Below are 16,562 nucleotides of genomic sequence, written 5' to 3'. Positions count from 1 at the left end.
ACCCTCTCAATGCCTGACCTGGGCCGGGTATTGAGAGCGTGTATGTATACCCTCTCGATGTCCAGTCTGTGCTGGACACCAAGAGGGCATACATTCTTGATGACCAGCACAGACCGGACATTGAGAGGGTGTGTGTATACCCTCCCAATTTCTGGTCTGTGCCGGTCATCAAGAGTTTACACCACCCTTGAAACCAGCATAGACCGTCATCAAGGGTGTATATACCCTCTTGGTGCCCAGTCTGGGCCGGATATTGAGAGGGTATGTCTGTGTGTGAATTCTTGATGTCAGGTCTGGGCCGGACATCAAGAGTGTATGCCCTCTTGGTGTCCAGCACATACCGGACATCAAGAGGGCATACATACACCCTCCCAATGTCCGCTCTGTGCCGGACATCAAGAGTGTATGCCCCCTTGGTGTCCAGCACATACTGAACATTGATAGGGCATACATACACCCTCCCAATGTCCGCTCTGTGCCGGACATCAAGAGTGTATGCCCTCTTGGCGTCCAGTATGTGCTGGACACCAAGAGGGTTAGGTTAGCAGGGGCCATGATTGCGCTGCAAAAGGTCGTCCGCGACTGCTTGTCTCCAGACCTTTTGCAGCGGGTACCTGGACGGGTACCCGCCATCCAAAATTTACCTACCTGGACCCGCACACGGCACCTGCGGGCGATCTCTACTGGCTTTGTTTGTGATCTTCTCATCAACATGCATGTCAAAGTTTTTCTTCACTATTTGCTTTCTTTGTTTGTTAATTCTTGATTATCATTTCTACAGCTTATGGTTGTTCTTACCTTAAGCATGTATGCATTATTCTGTTTTCTTGCGCCCAGCTCTTGCGCTCCATAGCACTGATCTATCACATAGCTTATCATTACACATTCTTTAGCTCTACGCTCTGTGCTCTGCGTTTACATTTAATTAGAACAGTTTAATCTCTGCGCCTGCACATCTTATACAATTTTATATTATATTAGTAGTTATGATATTTTGCAACCCTCTTGGACGTTCTAAATGTCTCAAGGGTTGACACCGCCAGTACCCGCGTCTTTTTTACCAAAATCAGGTACCCGGCACCGCCGGTACCCGCCGGGGTTTTTTCAATCAAACCTCACTCTCACAATGGTTTCACCGTTGCTGCTCGGCGGGCAGCACATCGCTGTACCTGCTCGGCGAGCAGCACATGCCTGTACCTGCTCGGCAAGCAGGTACTTGTTTCCGCTTGACTTCGCAGCGGCTACAGGTATCTGCTTGACGAGCAGGTCAACCTGCTTTCAAAGCAGGTAAAAGCACCTGCTTGGCGAGCAGGTCATCATGATGGCCGAGCAGGTAGAGGTACCTGCCCGGCAAGCTTTTACCTTCTCGGCGAGTAGGTCAACCTGCTGGCCGAGCCGGAGCAGCACTGTACCTGCTCGGCGACCAGGTCATCCTGATGTCCGAGCAGGTAAAAGTACCCTCTCGGCGAGCTTTTACCTGCTCGGCCAGCAGGATGACCTGCCGGCCGAGCCGGAGCAGGTACCTGTAACTGTACCTGCTCGGCAAGCAGGTCATCCTGATGGCTGAGCAGGTAAAAGTAGCCTCTCGGCGTGCTTTTACCTGCTTGGCGAGTCGGTCAACCTGCTCCGAGCAGGTACTGTTACCTGCTTGGCCAGCAGGATGACCTGCCGGCCGAGCCGGAGCAGGTACCTGTAACTGTACCTGCTCGGCAAGCAGGTCATCCTGATGGCCGAGCAGGTGAAAGTAGCCTCTCGGCGAGCTTTTACCTGCTCGGCCAGCAGGATGACCTGCCGGCCGAGCCGGAGCAGGTACCTGTAACTGTACCTGCTCGGCAAGCAGGTCATCCTGATGGCCGAGCAGGTAAAAGTACCCTCTCGGCGAGCTTTTACCTGCTCGGCGAGTAGGTCAACCTGCTCGCCGAGCAGGTGCTCAGGTGCCTGGCGACAAGGCACTGTTACCTGCCTGGCCAGCAGGTTGACCTGCTCGCTGACCAGGTACCTGAACCTGCTCGGCCAGCAGCTTGGCAGGTTGACCTACTGGCGAAGCAGGTATAAGTATCTGCTCGGCAAGCAGGCTGACCTGCTCGCCAAGGAGGTACCTCTAAGTGATCGGCCAGCACTGCTCGCCAGTCTGAGCAGTCTGCTTGGACCGGCAAGTCGACGTCTTGGACCAGCAAGCAGGCTCCGGCCACTGTGGTTCGACGTGCTAACTGCCGGAGGGCTCCTCCCCGGGAAAGTTATCCGGGGAGGGTAACTTCTCCCCGGAGAGTTTCTCTTGACCAGTTCGATTTCGTCGGATGAGCTAACAACCGATGATTCAAAATCATCGGCTGTTGACCCACCGATGATTCGAAATCATCGGTGAGTTAACAGCCGATATTCATTTTGCTCGGTGGGTCCGCAACCGAGCTTTCATATGATCGGTTATGAATGACCGATCATATGAAAGCTCGGTTGAACTGTCAACCGAGCTTCCATTGCTCGATTGGTGGCGGCCGAGGTTAACTCGGCTGGCCACTGATCGAGGAATTCAATTCCTCGGCCAGACAGCCTGCCAATTTTGGCTCGGCCGCGGAGCAGCCGAGTTTGAATCGGGTGGCAAAACCCTTGGGTTACTGTCCCCCGATGTCAATTCGGATGCGGATTGCATCGGATGCGCGCAACCAATGTTGAATCGGTTGTGTGCATCCCAGATTAACAGGGATGCACGCATCCGAGGCTTATATGCTGGCAGTGTGGGGATTGTCACTTCAAGCACAGGCTGTCCACCCTCATGTACGGCCGAACATGACGGTGGACATTCACTGCAAAGGACAACCCGTGCAATAGTTGCTTGCACGGGTGCACCCCCATCCCCCCGGACGGGGTTGGCACAAGCTCCACCTGTGTGCAATCTGTGGGCCAGTGTCCACCCTCAAGTTTGGCTGTACGTTGTGGTGGACAATTTCACGAGCCCCACACAGTCCTCTGCGCTCTGCTGGCTGTCAACATCCAAACAGATCAAGTACCCCGCCCCCTTGTTGTATCTGACTAATAATTGACCCCTTTGACCCCTTTGTGACCTGACCTGCCTGACAGATGGCCTCCACCACTCCACAATATTTAATGTCAGCGCCTGTGACCTTTTGCTCTGTCAATCCATACTCTCCTTCCACTTCGATCCCGCTATGTCCTCATCCAAGGTCACTTTCTCAACCGGTAAGCCGCCCCTCGGAGTTGCCAAGATCAACGCTGTCTATTCAACTTTCCTCCCCAACTCCAAATCACCCTGCGCTCAAAGCATTGCCGCCTTCATCAGAACGTTGCTCAACCTTGCAACTTCCCCCAAGAAACCGGTAACAACAGATTGGCTGATGCGTCCCCTTGCTCATGACTTTCACGTTGGTTCCAACATGCCGGATTCGATCTTGAGACACACGATAGATCCCATTCCACCAGAAGCTCTGCTGGGCAAATCCCAGACAATCCACCCCATCTTCAGAAACATCTTTCTTCAAGACCTTGCGAACTCTCACTTCCCCGGTGTTACCTTTGCGTGGGATCATCCGTGGGACACCCACTGGAACCAGTTGTTTGCAAAATTCGTCCTGAAGCATTGGTGTAACGCTTACCAGGCGGGCGCTCTTGCAGTATTCTTCATGGATCCCGTGGAAGCCAACAATCATTCCATCCAACTTGGCATTCTCCACCGGTGGTTTGTTGGGAGGCAAAACGGACTGAGACTTGGCCGATTTTCTCCTGAGCAGAAGTTGAAAAAGAAGGAGTCGGAATGCAAATCCAAAATCCGCATGCAGGTGGGCACTTTCAATGTCTGATGTTCTGGTGACTGCTTCTAATCATCTGGCTGCGCATTCCCAGGTTCAGCAACACCGTCAAGAAACTCTCTCTACACTCCCTGTTCGATCCTCTGTAAAATCGCTATTTGATAACATCAAAGCAACTTCTGACACTGAAACCGCACCTACTCGGTCTCTCGTCAAGGTGCCAATGTCTTGGAGATCTGAAGAATTTGGCAGGCTGGCGGCAAAGTTGGATAACATATATGTACAGAAGAAGATCAACACCAACGGACGCATCTATGTTTCTCAGTTCATCCTTGAGTCCCGCCTAAAAAGTTCGGACGTGCGCTCCTCAGACATCTTCAAAGATGTGCCACAACACCTACCCATCAACTGCTACGCTCCACAATACCTGTCCCACCTTTCCAACTCCCAAAGAGAGCTACTCAACCCATGGGATTGTATTGTGTTTCCGAAATTGGTCACTTATTGCTGATAATTTACAGCTCGGGTAAGCAGTATAATTCTAACTGCATAGATGTTTCATGAGGAGCTGAGCACACTCGTATTCTTTGTTTCCCGCCCTAGGTACACTTAGTCTTTACTCCTGTTTGAATCAGCTTCCCAATGAATCAATGAGAATTGATGGCCGTTAAAATAATGTTTGCTTACATCGCCAATTCTCCTTTCCGTCTTTGGACTTGATGTATGTTCATCTCCAGACTTCGTTGTAAGTAGTACCAATATACAAACACACTGTTCTCCTGTCCCAAACTGTAAAGCCGATCAATGGCCTGAAATTCACTTGCGGGATTCCAACTCGGTTCCTAGAATTTCACATAGAATATGTCATCCAGCTGGGAATTCTGCAATGAATTTATCAGCACATACCATGATGTAAACATTCTGCGCGCATTGTAAATCAATCCCAACTCCCGCTGCCTCTACAGACGCGAGTAAAACATTGCAGCTATCATTATTTCGGAAAGTGTTGAGGTTTTCGTCACGCTGAGCTACCCTTAAGGCCCCTGTGAGCCAAGTAAACCCAATATGATGCTCTTCCAGGGCTCGCCTGATGCTTCAAAAATAGCAGATCAGCACGCAGCCATCAGAATCTGAGCCGAACCTCTCTGCTTACATCTGCAAAAATGCAACAAAACTCGAAAATATGACTGCCTTTGTGCGTTCAATCCCTTGATCTCCTTCTAGGAAGCTCCGCAGACTGCCTATCAGATGAACAACCTTGCTGGAGTCTTGCCATCGCCATGTTGCTTGGTTTGGTAGATCTGCCCGTGCGAAAATAGGATGGTTGCAGAACTGGCGGAGCATCATCAACTGTCGGAAAAACTCTGCAGGGTCCCACAGTTCCCCGGATGTGCGAAGTCTTCCAAAGGTCCGGATAAACCTCGCGTGCAATTCCCGTGAACATGGCTCCCACTTCTCGCTACATTGGACTACCACAGCGTGTTCCATTTTCTGGGGGAGATTCAAAAGGACATCTTTTGTTCTTCGGAGGCAGATGGACTTCATCAACTGTGCCAGGCTCTTAATAGCCTCCGGAGCCCCGACTTTCATTTTTGGAATGAGACATCTTTGCCAGATAAGTTCATTGTCCCACGGCGCAACCTTCAAAGTTGTTATCAAGCTTTGTAGGTCCGAGAGGCGATTTTGGAGTGGCGTCCCCGTCAAAAAAAGAAGAAACTTGGACTGAAGTTGGCGAATATTGAGTGTCCGGTTTGCAGTTGGATTCCTAATCAGACTGTGCTCATCATTAACAATCATCCTCATGTGGCTTCCATGGTGTTCAAGCAAAATTTACTTACTGTGCTTCATCTAGAACAATCCTGAACCAGCGCAGGTTGAGTGACTCAATGGTCGGCTGGTTTGCATGTGACTTGTTTCCACTCTCACCAATCATTTCGTAGGTTGTGAGGACAACCAAAGCTGATTTCAGGTCACACCGTTTTAGCTTGTTCCGATCCGAGCCGTGGAAGACTTTGTAAGTGATCGCCTCATCCTCAAAGTGTAATCTGATCTCATTCTCCCAATTAGACAGCGTTGCCAGGGGACAAATCACCAGTGTCGCTGCTGAGTGCTGTATCCAATCCGCCCAGTGATACTCGACCGCCAAATCACGTGTTGCGAGAATGTAAGCTAGTGTGGTCAGGGTCTTCCCCAAACCCATATCGTCTGCCAGTATGGATCCTTGGGGCCGAATATCAGTCTCATCGTGAGGCGTCCTGATACCAGCGTTGTCCGTGTGGTGGTGAATCCAAGCATGGGCCGGATGATTCCACAGCAACCTTGTATCATGATCGGCGGACTCATTCTTTTGGAGGAATTGAAGTGCTGACATCTGATGTGGTTTTAGATTGGTACGGCATTGTCGAAGAGCCACTCCGAGCCAACTTTCTCCACCCATCACGTCCCCCTCAGGCCTTTCGGAAACGAAATGGGGGATGTCAAAGAAGAGTCTTGGGTTGTAGTTCCAGATTGGCATAAGCTCGACGCTCGCAGCGGCGAAGGAGGTCTGGATACGGTGGATGTGTTTGGAGCGGCTGAACACGCAACCCCACAGCTCGGGCTGCATCCCATGGTGGGTCACAACAAACGCTCGAATCTTCATGATATTGATATTGTCTGGTGCAATTTCGTTTGTGGAAACTGGACTTGAGCAGGTCGATGTCGGGCCTAGTAACGGCCCCAGGTGCTCACTTGCTTTTGCGCTGAGATCTCCTACCGCCTGCCGTGGGGCACAATACACATGCACTCGACTGCGACCTCGTTGGAGGAAGCCGACCTGTGGGACATGGTTGTCGGTCAAGTGCAGAGATGCTGAAATCGGAGCAACAAATTGACCAAGACAGTACGTGTTGCTCATCGCACCAGGCAATGGGGTGGCCGTGTTGATCGCAAGGGTCGCCGCGGAAGTTCCAAAAAAAGCTCCACTGGTGCTGATCACAGATATCTGGTGGATTCTTGAATCTGTTACATTTGACGAGATGCCAAGCAGCTTCCATCAGGAGCCACGCGCCCCTTGACCCTTGCATGTGATGTGTGTTTGTAGCTGTTACATAACATTCCCCGGCATCCACACACTTGTACCCCAACCCAAATATGATAACTTTCTACCTACATAAGATTGATATAGGCTGCGGACAAAGTCTTGTCTTGGACACATCGTAAGCTTCTCCATAGGGACAAGAGGTCAAGGGATTTCATCATCTCTAGGTCCAACTTTTGCATGCAAAGTAACTCAATGAAGGATTGTTTGTTTGACTGCCACAGAAGTAATTTCAGGACAGGTAAGTACTGTGGCTAAACTCCCAGAGCATTTTCAAGCAGATTGACTTTTCATTATCTTGTAACAACTCCCTCACCCCACAGGACAGCCCACCCACTCAATATTTCTAATTGAGGTATCATGGTGGATCTGACGAGCCAAATCAGTCTAGATGTGTCAAGACATTCAGACATATATGTGCTACTGGGAAGGAGGTTGTTAGATTTACCAGCGTGACTTCCAAACTTGCACAACTTCCAAGTCTTGCTGATGTCCAAGCAGTCAACAATGTGGGACATTGCTAACTGGACCTCATCCCCTCAGGGGAAGGAATACTCTTCATCCATCCCCACCAGAGATTAACCACACTCAATTGCCATAGAAAGCCGCCAATGCAATAAGAGATGATAAAATTTGCTGGCTGGAAGGCAGGGATGGTGTGCCTAAGGATCATGATGGGTTTACTTCCGGATATTCCCTTCCGAGGATCATTGGGATAAAAATGCTTGGTCCGCCTTCAACCCTTGGGGATACTTTCCTCCCTCCCAAATGCACATAGGACTAGCACCTTCTTTGTAATCTTGACCAAGAATTATTCTTGTTGAAAGATGGTGGCTCAGGGGTGTGCACCATGATCCAATGGAGGGATGGCGGTGTGCACTTGGCAACATTCCGCTACATTAAAATCAACCTCAACAGACTTACCCACATACATGATGTGTGCTACCAAGATCAGCATTGCCCAGCTCTGATGTTGTCCAGAAATTGCACGTTGTGGGTTCAGTTGTGTGGGTCTTCAAAACTCTAATTTGGTTGTGTAAGTAGCATCCACTATGCTTGAACATGACCTCAGTTGGAGTCATGACTTCAGGTTTCCAGACTGATTCATGCTTCAAACAGTTCTTAATGACTTCAACATAAGGATAGAAATGACATGTACATGACTGCAGTGCTGACATTGGACTGACATCAGACCACGCAACGTATAAAATTCAGGCCTGGCACTCTCTAGACAGTGCAACACTTTCTCCCCTGGTGATTACACTTTAAGAGCAGTCAAAACGGGCACTCGGCTTTCCGAGTTTGATTAGCGTTGTTCATTCGGACTTTCTTTGCAGTATCTTCAGGATTATCTGTTGGATCATCGGACTGTATGGACTTGTTGGGAAGCTTGGGGTCTTCAGAATCTTCAGGAGGAGTGATAGTTGGTTCTTTGGAACCTTCAGGGGGCTCAATTGGCTTCTGATGCGGTCGATAGGTGCCAGATTTGTCACACTGATATTTAACACAGATTCCGTGTTTGACTTTGTAGGATGTGGCAGTTGAGATCGCGAATCCGTGATCAAGTGCCCATTTTTGGATGCTTTGAAAGCATTCTTCCTTGGATTGGTAGGTGCCTTCTGGGGGTGGAGGAATCGCAAGGTATTCTTGAGGGTTATTTGGTGTAATTTCATCCTCGTCTGCCATGGATTCTTGGGGATTTTGTGACGTATTGTTGGGTTTCGCCAATGCTTCCTGGAGATCGATCATATCGTATCGTGTCGCTGAGGTACGGATCTGGCGTATCCCTGGCAGTGTCCTCTAGGCAAAGTGGACTTGGGGGCTGCTCGTTGATGGTTCCTATCTCCCGGGGACTGACCGTTGAGCGGGGGAGTCTGCCAACCAAGTCCCCGACGGGGGTTTATCCACTATTTTACGGGATTAAAGTTTAGGATTTTTTTGGCACCATAAGGGTCGCCCTAAAATTTTCAAAAACTGTTGGGGGAGGCAAAAAAACCTCCCTCTTTTTTTGGTAAAGAAATCACATCAAATATGTCATTTGGTGATTTCTGTGCGCGAAGTATTTTTCGGCTTGCGCGCAAAGCGGGCTTGACGTCAATGGACGGTCAATTCTGTGCGCAAAGAGTTCTTCTCTGCTGCGCAAAGTAGGTCCAAAATATATTAGAAGAGATATTACCTGTACACCGTGAAAAGAGAGCACGGGTGAGAAACATCCATTGTATTAATTATGTTACTTTTCACACATAGCTTTTACACGTGAAAATCTAAGTCTATTAAATCCACATTTCCGTGGAAATTGGGATCAAGGGTTTCCCCTATGGTGCTACCAAGAAGCCCAAAAATCAGGCCTTGCTGTGCAAGGCTTGATCTTCAAACAACTGCCCACCATTTTTCCTTGGAGGTAAAAGTACGTTTGACTTTTCCCCAGAAAAATTGTTTTAAGTCCCCGAACATGAATGCCTTGGACTGGCCCCCCAATCAGTGAATCACGGATGAAAAGGGGCCGGGTTCTCCCTCCTCGGGCCAGAAGTGGGCAAAATGTTGACCCTGGGCTCGCGCACCAGGGGAAAAAACATGGAAATCCCAAATTATTTATTGAGCTGCAGAAGCGCAGTGAAACAATGTGAGCCTCAGATCACCCACAAATGCGGGGATGGAGGTTTAAAAGAGGGGCGCGCAACCTGTGCAAGTGCGACAGGTGGGCTAAAGTTTGATTACTTGACCCTCAAGCGCATTGCAAGTGCAATGGCGGAGGCACAAGGACAAGCTACCCTCAACCTGAGCAAGTGCTACAGGGGATTTGAGCCGTGACTTTTCGAAGCTGTCGAGAGGCGCCCTTAAATGTCCTCCAGCTCCGACAATTCAATGATTCCGCCTCGGCCTCCAAAAACCCGAATCCGACGAACCCTGGCGCGAACTTGTCGCATGTAGTGTACGGAATTGAAACATCATTTTTCCTCAAGCTCCGCGACTACAACCTTCCCGCCTTGGCTTTCAAAAGCCCAAATCAGACAAGTCTTTGGCCGCAACTTGTCTCAGGTAGTGTATGCAGTTCAAACACCATGCTTAATCCAATTTCATCATTTACTTATGACAATTATTTTCACGGACCTTTTGATTGGTGTTTCAGGTTTTTTTTCTTATCACCTTGTCTCAGGGTGTTTTCAGGAACAACCCCCTCTGCGCTAATCTCGTGGCGTCAAGGTAAACGACTGCGCTAATCTCGTGGCGTCAGGGGAAACGACTGCGCTAATCTCTGTAAGAATACAGGACCAGAACACCCCCAGCAACCGCTAAGGAAGCTGGTGCGGCCAAGCCCAGACCACCCGCAGCAACCGCAAAGGAAGCTCGCGCGGTTAGCCAGAAACATAGACCCAGCTGCGCAAAGAGGTAAGACCCCTCGAGCAGTCCAGACCCAAAACCTAACCCAATCTCGAGCTGACAAGCCCCGCTTGATCACTTGCAGATACGGAAACCGTAACGGCAACCGCACCGGGGAAAGGAAGAATAGACTCAGCCTCCGGGTACGTGCTCGTGGAGAGATAAAGTTATGGCTCAGATAAGCTGACCAACTTTACTCTCGTAGATCCCTCGCAGACCGTCTCGGCAGTCAGACCCCAGCCATCCTACTCGATAGGATCACGGCCAGCACCGCAGCCGGTGAGTAGTCCAACTCCTGTGACCCAGGAAAGGATAAAAAAGCAGATGACTGACTTGATCCGAGCTATGCGCGACAAGCAGATCAAAAGAAACCAAACCCGTACCGACAGGATAAGACCAGGCTACTTAGTTGACTGGCTCCTGCATCAACCCGCCCTCGGACAGTCATCTCTCTCATCTCAGCTCAAACCCAGACGAAGCAACTTAGAAGAATTATCCCTAGAAGCAAAGCACCCACTCGTGCTGCTTTCAGGTAAATTCTCCATTCAGATTTCATTTTCACTTATCTCAATATAAATATGTAAATACAATAAGTTATTGAGATAAGGAAAACATTTCAGTTGCTCCAAAATTTTCAGATTTACAGTCTCGGAACGCTTGATTCCACCCAACCAAACGGCAGCTGAAAGCAGTACGAGATGGTAAATACACGCACGCAAGGCTCGAGCTCCACATCTGGACAAACTCCCCAAGCTCCGAAGAACGATGCCTACAGCCCAGACAAAGATCACGTGAACGTCCCAAAGTTCGACGGGACTAACTTTCCGTTATGGGAGCGCAAGATCAAGATGCATCTTCGACCTTGGCGACTGGAGGACTACATACTAGAACCAATGTCCGAAGAACCAGATGACGAAGAACTTCAAGGAGCACTGCGCACGTGTAGCATACTTAGCGAAGCCATCTCTAACGCTATCTTCACGAGCGTCATTAACGACGACAACGAGCAGGACCCCTACGCGATATGGTCAGACATAAAGACCATTTACGCATCTGACTCTCTGTTGTCAGTGTTCCAGGTCTGGAACAAGTGGTTAGATATCCAATACAACAAGGATATGAACTCCTACATCGTCGAGATGGAAGAGAGCCTAGCCGAGTTCAGCTCTCTCGGTCTCAAGGTCCCGGACGTGCTCGTTGGATGCGGGATAGTGGGCAAGATTACAAAAAGGCGACTGATGTTGATGCAGGCGTTGTTCGCAGACCTCAAGGCCCTGGCCAAACCAAAGGAAATCATCGCCAAACTTCGCGACATCGGACGCCACGAGACAGCCACGAAGAGAAAATTTGTAGAGGACCCCGAACCCACATCAACAGCCCTTGCCACAGGAACCAGTCGCAAGCCGAAGAAAACCTCGGCTCCGATTATTAGATGCAGCAAGGGAAAGCACAATCCCAAAGCCACCTCGCACGTGGAAGCGGACTGCTGGACCATCAATCCTACTTCTCGCCCTCCGGAAAAGCCCCTCGTGGAAAAGGAGCGCCCTCAGAAACGGCAAAGGACCGCATACCAAGCTGAAGTCGATGAAGACAAAGAGGAAGCGCATCATGTGGCGCTAGTCAAGCCGTCTTTTACCTACAACACGACGGCAACCGCCAAACCATTGTCGACCATCTTAGACTCCGGTGCAAGCAACCATATGCTCAATTTGTTGGCATACTTCATTGACACCACCCCGGTCCACATCAGCATCCTTACCGGAAGCGGCAAATCCGAGCTGGTGGCCATTGCTCGCGGCACTGCTCGGCTTCGCCTTCCCTCCGGCGAAACTCTGACACTATCAGGAGCCCTTTACGTGCCGAAAATAACACGTAACCTTATCTCCATGGTTCAACTCCTGAACCATAAGGCAGCAATCCGCGAAATCAACGGCGCCTTCGAGGTGCAGATTGATAACAGCCGTCCCTTCCAAGTCAATGTCTCCAACGACCTGCTAGAGATAGTAGATGTTTCCCCGGTACCTCATCTAGCAACCGGGCTAAGTACCACTACCGCGGCCAGTCTCTCTGAATTCCAGAAATGGCACAACAGACTCGGCCACGCCAGCTCAGGACGTATAGCGCGAATGGTACCGGAAAGCCTTAACCTGACGAAGACCCATGCGTGCGATGCATGTATGCAAGGAAAGATCGCAAGGCCCCCCTGTAATGGCACTTTCAAATCTGCAAATGCCCCAATGAGCATCGTGCACGCAGATCTGGTGGGACCCATTTCCCCCCCGACGAACGGCGGAGCCCGGTATTTCCTCACTCTGGTCGACCAATTCACAGGCTTCATCCACACGACTATACTCAAAGAAAAGAGTCAGGCCGCCCAATCCATCCTGGACTTCAAGATTTTCTTCGAGAAGCAGACCGGCCATCAATTGAAGAAGCTCATCTCGGATGGTGGAGGTGAATTCGTCAACGGCACCTTGGCGGATCACCTTAAGGCCAAAGGTATACAACACAACGTTGCCCCGGCCTACACGCCACAAAACAACGGAGTTGCGGAGCGGGCAAACAGGACTATCATAGACATGACCCGCTGTCTCATGATGCAGGCCAATCTCGCCCCAGAATGGTGGGCGGAGGCCGTTCAAACAGCAACAGCCACGACAAACTGCCTTCCCTCTCTCGGAAAAAGCAAACTCTGTCCGCTCGAGCTGCTGTTCAACATCCGGCCAAACATCCAGTTCTTCAGGCCTTTCGGCTGTCGCGCCTGGATTGTCAAACCAAAACCAAAGCGCGACTCGAAATTCGCTTCAATCTCCTGGGAAGGAGTACTCCTGGGCTATGCAAATGATTACTCGTCATATAAAGTCTACCGCCTTGAAGACAAGGCCATCGTTACCGCCAAACACGTCCACTTTGATGAATCGTGTTTTCCGGATTGTCCCCCTCTCAGCAAAAGCTACACTCCTCTGGGACACAACAAACTCCCAAGCTTCAAAACTGACGAGCCGTTGCCCTTCTCCGAGGAGGACCACTTGCCTGAGACCTCCGACATGGCTGCTGCAGCGGAGGAACTAGAGGCCGAACAGCAAGACATCACTAGGATCATCCGAGAACTTCGTTCAACCAGTCCTCAAATCCCCACCCAAGAACTTCAAACTCAGGCCGGGCAAACAGACGCGTCGATCCCACCGGAGGCCGCTAGCGGCCGGCGCTATGCCTGGACCACCGCCCCTCCGGCGAAGGAAATCTCCAGCCAAATCGACGCCAGCAACATAGTCTCTGGAAAGCGGACTAGACAAGCATACCTAGTGGAGATTGAGGTCGACCCCAAGAACCACAAGCAAGCTATGGCAGGAAAGGACAGTCAAAACTGGTCGGCGGCAGAGAAGAAAGAAATTGAGAACATGATCAAACACGAAGTTTGGGAGATCCGCCAGCGACTAGACTCCGATGAGCCAATCCCATCAACGTGGTCCTATAGGAGGAAGCTCGGCCCATTGAATGAAGTAATTGAGTTTAAAGCCCGTATTTGCGCGCAAGGTTTCAGGCAGATCCACGGCAGGAACTTCAACGTAATTTACGCGCCAACCGGAAAAGCCGCTTCCCTCCGCCTGCTCATCTCGTTCGCAGTCAACAACGGAATGAAGATTCACCAGTTGGACGTCAGGAGCGCGTTCCTCACCTGTCCACTGGAGGACACGGTGACTCTCTTACCGCCGCAGGGTTACGAATGCCCGCCAAACTCAGTGTTGCAGCTCAAGAAGGCGATCTACGGGTTACGGCAATCACCCCTAGTTTGGTATAAGCGCCTCACAGCATACCTTAAGACCCTAGGCTTTCAGATCTCACTGTCGGATCCGTGTGTGTTCTGGAGGCGTGAGCAGAAAGGACGGTCAGCTACATGGTTATTCGCTCATGTGGATGATATAGTCATCATCAGCAAACACCCGGAGGTTTTTCGCAAGGAGATGGAGAAAGAGTTCGACATCAAGTACCCAGGAGAAGCTGAATTCCTCCTCGGAATGAACATCGAGCGCTTCGACGGAGGCCTTCAAATCAACCAAACTCAGTACGTCGAGCGTAAACTGGCTGAATTTGGATTTGAGAAAGAGCATCCTGCCTCATGCCCCCTGAATCCTAGAGAGCGTCTTTCCAAGGCTACGGCAAAAGAGATTGAAGTCTTCAACAAACTCAACGTGAATTATCGCGCTCTAGTGGGTTCATTGAACTACTTAAGCATCTTAACCAGACCAGACATATCTTTCGCCGTCAGTCAACTTTCGCAATACCTCGAAAGCCCAGGAATCAGGCAGTACCAAGCAGCAGTACAAGTATTCAGGTACCTCTCGGGCACGCGTCGGGTCGGATTGACCTTCAAGCGATCGGAGGCGGCCAACTTGAAAGCCTTCTCAGATGCCAACTGGGGCAATTGCTTGGACACTAGGCGATCGACTACAGGCTTCGTGATAACCATGGGCTCTCACCTGCTAAACTGGAAGGCAAGCAAGCAACCTACAGTATCTTTATCCACCGCCGAAGCAGAATACAAAGCCCTGTCCGACTTAGGCCGCGACTTAGCGTGGTTTGCTAGCATCATCAAGGAAATCGAACTCAGCAACAAGGTCGAGCTGATAGACGTAGCTGCCGACAACAGAGGCGCGATAGACCTGGCCAACAGTGAGACTTCGCAGAACAGCTTCCGAACGAAGCACATGGACATCCGGCTTCATTTCGTCCGGGAACTTATCTTCTTTCAAATCATCAAACTCAGACACGTCAAGACCACCGCCAACGCGGCCGACTTCCTGACCAAAGCCCTCGGCCGTTCAGTAATCCGCCGCTCACTAGCCCAAATTGGGGTAGTCCAAATCTCCGACCTTGCTTCGAATCTCACGACTCGAAGCATGCAAGGCTGTAAGAATACAGGACCAGAACACCCCCAGCAACCGCTAAGGAAGCTGGTGCGGCCAAGCCCAGACCACCCGCAGCAACCGCAAAGGAAGCTCGCGCGGTTAGCCAGAAACATAGACCCAGCTGCGCAAAGAGGTAAGACCCCTCGAGCAGTCCAGACCCAAAACCTAACCCAATCTCGAGCTGACAAGCCCCGCTTGATCACTTGCAGATACGGAAACCGTAACGGCAACCGCACCGGGGAAAGGAAGAATAGACTCAGCCTCCGGGTACGTGCTCGTGGAGAGATAAAGTTATGGCTCAGATAAGCTGACCAACTTTACTCTCGTAGATCCCTCGCAGACCGTCTCGGCAGTCAGACCCCAGCCATCCTACTCGATAGGATCACGGCCAGCACCGCAGCCGGTGAGTAGTCCAACTCCTGTGACCCAGGAAAGGATAAAAAAGCAGATGACTGACTTGATCCGAGCTATGCGCGACAAGCAGATCAAAAGAAACCAAACCCGTACCGACAGGATAAGACCAGGCTACTTAGTTGACTGGCTCCTGCATCAACCCGCCCTCGGACAGTCATCTCTCTCATCTCAGCTCAAACCCAGACGAAGCAACTTAGAAGAATTATCCCTAGAAGCAAAGCACCCACTCGTGCTGCTTTCAGGTAAATTCTCCATTCAGATTTCATTTTCACTTATCTCAATATAAATATGTAAATACAATAAGTTATTGAGATAAGGAAAACATTTCAGTTGCTCCAAAATTTTCAATCTCGTGGTGTCAGGGGAAACGACCTCCCTTGCAAATATAACATCCGCCCGGCGTCGCATGCAATGAGCGGGCCGCTTCTACGAGGTTTTTCGTGTCGGTTTTCTGCTTTGACGACCAGTTGTTAGGCGGTGAACCACTGCCGCGATACTGGCAGGAGGGCTCAAGAGATAAGCTTGGTCATTTGTCCCAATCTTTGGCAAGGTTCCCGACCTTTTGGAGTGGTAATTTCGAATATGAAGCAGCCCAACGTTTCCTCTTCCGATACAGCTCACTCCGACTTTGGACGCATAGCTGCCGAACTGTCTTGAACCCTTGCCAAGCCACGCCCAACATCAGCCACAGCCCGATTCCAAATTGTCAGACTGCAGGGATCCCCCCTTAACCATGGTTGCACGGTTAGAATGTTTGCATGCTGTACGGTTGTTACGGGTCATTAATGCCTCCTTGAACCTTGTCGACCCACATTCTTCTTTGGACTACCATCCACTGAAATTTGTGAGTTTGATTCCTGGCCAGCATTGAGGTGGACTGTTTGGAATGTTTAAAAACAATTTGCCCGATTTGGCGAGCTGACTGTTTGCAACCAGGCAACCGCTTCAGATTCAAGATGAATATCTACGGTCAACACGGGTCTTTTGACCTGCGCCTTGTTGGTCATTCATTTT

Source organism: Puccinia triticina, chromosome 9A, assembly GCF_026914185.1.
Source record: "Puccinia triticina chromosome 9A, complete sequence".
Lineage (NCBI taxonomy): Eukaryota > Fungi > Basidiomycota > Pucciniomycetes > Pucciniales > Pucciniaceae > Puccinia > Puccinia triticina.
This window is presented reverse-complemented; position numbering follows the sequence as displayed.